Source organism: Salvelinus sp. IW2-2015, linkage group LG2 (genome assembly GCF_002910315.2).
Source record: "Salvelinus sp. IW2-2015 linkage group LG2, ASM291031v2, whole genome shotgun sequence".
Lineage (NCBI taxonomy): Eukaryota > Metazoa > Chordata > Actinopteri > Salmoniformes > Salmonidae > Salvelinus > Salvelinus sp. IW2-2015.
Genome location: NC_036839.1, coordinates 34,603,434 through 34,607,379, shown reverse-complemented (window position 1 = coordinate 34,607,379; position 3,946 = coordinate 34,603,434). Strand labels below are relative to the sequence as shown.

General features: G+C 40.0%; 1 long non-coding RNA gene across 1 annotated transcript; it reads left to right on the top strand.

Annotated features, from left to right (window-relative positions):
• Window positions 1–2,711: 2,711 nt before the first annotated feature.
• LOC111972386 (uncharacterized) lies at window positions 2,712–3,526 on the top strand. Its single transcript, XR_002878429.1, has 3 exons — window positions 2,712–2,825; window positions 3,080–3,219; window positions 3,417–3,526. It is a non-coding gene; the product is annotated as an uncharacterized lncRNA (long non-coding RNA).
• The last annotated feature ends 420 nt before the right edge of the window (window positions 3,527–3,946 follow it).

The following is a 3,946-nucleotide window of genomic DNA, read 5'->3' as shown; positions in this document are numbered from 1 at the left end:
CAGCATTTTAGCTAATTAGCAACTGTTCAACTATTACTAATTTTTAGCTACTTTGCAACTACTTAGGATGTTAGCTAACCATTTTCCTAACCCTAACCATAACCCTTTTAGATAAACCTTCCTTAAACCCTAACCTTAACCCTTTAACCTAACTCCTAAAATTAACCTTTACCCTAACCCTAAACACTAGCCTAGCTAACGTTAGCCAGCTAGCTAACGTTAGCCACATAGCTAGAATTCGTATCATATAATACTTTTTGCAAATTCGTAAAATATCATACATTTTGCAAATTCATAATATATAATACGAATTGCGTAATTCGTAATATGTCATATGAAATGGGTGTTAGACATCCACAAATTAATACATACCACACGAAACGTAACATATCATACTAAATGGAGTATATTGGATTTACATACAGAATTCTACAAGATGGTCTGAGACCAGGTCACAGTGTCGGGTCTGGGAACTCCGCCAAGGGAGAGCCTATAGATAGGCTACATGCCAAATGAGGAGGTGTCCATTTCACCACAAACAAAGCAAAGAGCATCCAACTACATGTGTAAGGTAAGTTTGACTGACAAATTTACAACAAAACAATTATTAATGAATTTAGAAGTTTGAACATAATTTATGGTGTCTACATTTCAACAAAGAAACGGTGGTTAGTTGTAAATACTCATTCACTTCTAAAAGCAGAGACGCACTGAGAGTAGCGCCTTGAGGGAACAATTGTGTGTAGACTATAGCCTAAGAAATTTTCTGGCAAAATACCATTAGGCCTAGAAATGGATTTCCCGCAAATGAAGTGCATTCACTGCTGAATAGGGCTGGATATCCCTTGGGTTTTCGTTTGTGTGTTTTGTCACGCACTTTGTAATTCGGTTCCGTAATCTGGGTTTCATTCCACTTAAATGCAAGTCCTTGAGGAGTTGGTTTATTAAAAGACAGGACACTCCCCTGACATCATGTCAGGGGAGTTCCTCCTCTGCTTTCTCATGACTCATCTATAAGTCTTTGCTAGGTAAAGCTCTGCCTTATCTCAGCTCACTGGTCACCATAACAACACCCACCCATAGCACGCGTTCCAGCAGATATATCTCACTGGTCATCCCCAAAGCCAACACTTACTTTGGCCACCTTTCCTTCCAGTTCTCTGCTGCCAATGACTGGAACAAATTGCAAAAATCGCTGAAGTTGGAGACTTATATCTCCCTCACTAACTTTAAGCATCAGCTATTTGAGCAGCTTACCGATCGCTGCAGCTGTACACAGCCCATCTGTAAATAGCCCATCCAACTACCTACCTCATCCCCATATTGTTTTTATTTACTTTWAAAAAATCTTTTGCACACCAGTATTTCTACTTGCACATCATCATCTGCATATCTATCACTCCAGTGTTAATTTGCTAAATTCTAATTACTTCGCTACTATGGCCTATTTATTGCCTTAACTCCATACTCCATTTGCACACATTGTATATAGATTTTTCTATTATGTTATTGACTGTACTTTTGTTTACCCCATGTGTAACTCTGTGTTGTTGTTTATTGTCGCACTGMTTTGCTTTATCTTGGCCAGGTCGCAGTTGTAAATGAGAACTTGTTCTCAACTGGCCTACCTGGTCAAATAAAGGTGAAATAACAATTTTAAAAAGCTTTTTAAAAACTCTGTTGTGCCACATCTTCCACTGCCAAGGTAAGTCAGGATGAAAGCGCAGCCAGCAAAGTGCACTCTTCAAGCGAGGGGGAATGACATGAGAGGTTGTGTCACTTTGTGTTATTCAGTTTGAATGGGCAGGTTGGATAGAGTGGGGATGCATTCACTTGAGCAAACCGGCTGTGTTAAACAACACATATGGTTAATGGCTTCTCCTATACCAACTGTTGCTATGATCTTTATTATGCACCATAAAAGGCTATATCCAAAATAAGGTAGGCTATTTAATGCAGTGTTCCTTATCTTATTAACCTATTAAACAGGTATAAAGCTTTTATAAGTAACCTGTTGGCTTAATTTCTTAAGGCTTTATTAACATTTCTAAATTGTGGCTGTAATTTAGGTGTGAGAAATGGTGCATTATGCTTGACTATGTAATGTAGCCAGCCTTACCTTTATTTAGCTAGGCAAGTCAGTTAAGAACAAATTCTTATTTACAATGACGGCCTACCCCGGCCAAACCCGGATGACACTCCCGATCACGGCCGATTGTGATACAGCCCGGGAGTGAACCAGAGTCTGTAGTGATGCCTCTAGTACTAAGATGCAGTGCCTTAGACCGCTGCGCCACTCGGGAGCGCAAATCAATTTAAATTTTAGGGCTTTATTGGCATGGAAAACGTGTTTATATTGCCAAATCAAAGTTAAATAGATAATAAACAAAAGTGAAATAAACAGTAAAAAATGGACAGTAACATTACACTCACAAAAGTTCCAAAATAATAAAGACATTTCAAATGTCATATTATGTCTATATACAGTGTTGCCATGATGTACAAAAGGGAAAATAAATACACATAAATATAGGTTGATTTACAATGGTGTTTGTTCCGTTGTGGTTGAACCAAGTGTGAAATTATGACGTCTTGCTTTTTTGTAGATAATGCTATCTCTCATCCCTTGCACATTAGTGTGTAATAGAAATCTGGTGTGAAGACTTCTGGGTAATTTAGTCTTTCTGGGCCATGTCACAGCCGCTGACTGCGTGTTTTCTGTTTGATGGCAGGCTCAAGGATAGAGCTGGTGTGTTCAGCATTTCTTGGGGTCGGTGAAGGCATACTGACCACATAGAACAGCTCAACGTGACAAAGACAACAATGTGAGTACTCTTTTAAAACATGTAGTATACACTCTGTATCTCAGTATGCATCTTTTTAGAGATGAGTTTGTGCGTGAGTTTGTGTGTTTGTTCGTCTGTGTGCATGCGAGCGAGAGTTTGTGTTTGTGTGTGTGCGTACGCATGTGTGTGCATGAGTATGTATGTGTGTGTGTGAGTGTGTGTGTATATGTCTATAGAGCTCTGTCCTACACTGTGACTGTGACCATCTCACTCTCTCACCATCTGACCCTCAGCCTTTTTAGGAGTAGTGGGGTCTATGGCCAGTGCACTCTGTCCATCTCTGAGGTCCGTTCTGAATTCCTCAATGTGCCTATCAGCTGCATCGCCAGGAATGCCCTGGGTCGGGACATAGGGCTGCTACTCCTCCAACCAGGTAGGACCCCAAACACACTCCTTAGTAACATGAAATACTTAAAATCGCCCATAAGAGTCTGTTTGAACAGGATGTTGGCCTTGCCATTTGTGAGAGATTTGATGTAAGGTGCTGTTATTGTAACAGTAACTTAGACTAGTAGCTACTGTCTCAGCACAGAATGTGATAAGATTATATCTCACTTCCTTCCCTTTTAGCCATTCACAGTGGTTTCTACGCATGCATGTGTCTCTGCCTGGTATTTTCTATGGCTGTAAAGTGGACCTGGTGTTGGCCTATAGGAAACTGAACAACCTTGTGCCCAAAAAGAGAGGTGAGTAAACGTAGAAATCTCCCATGGTCACAAAAGATTCCTGGGGCCTCATTAATCAATATTGCGTAGAAACTATTCTAAAAATACTACTTACGAACGGATTTAGAATGTTCATATGCATAGAAAAAGTGTGATTTATCAAACAATCCTATGAGTGTCATACGCACACCAGTATAAAATAACCACTGATAAATACCAATTGTTCTCAGCCTCAGTGCTCGTGCACGACCTTGGCTATTTGCATTTCAAAATGCTCCTAATTAACCATATATGGTCAAAAATCATCCCTTTAAAGCCTGAGGGGAACGCCGTACCATGTAATACAACGGCGTACCACTGGCCTGGTACTATGTACAGTAGTGTCAGTATAAACTGTGGATGGCTTGTGTAGTATCCTTAAAGGCTTCTTAGAAT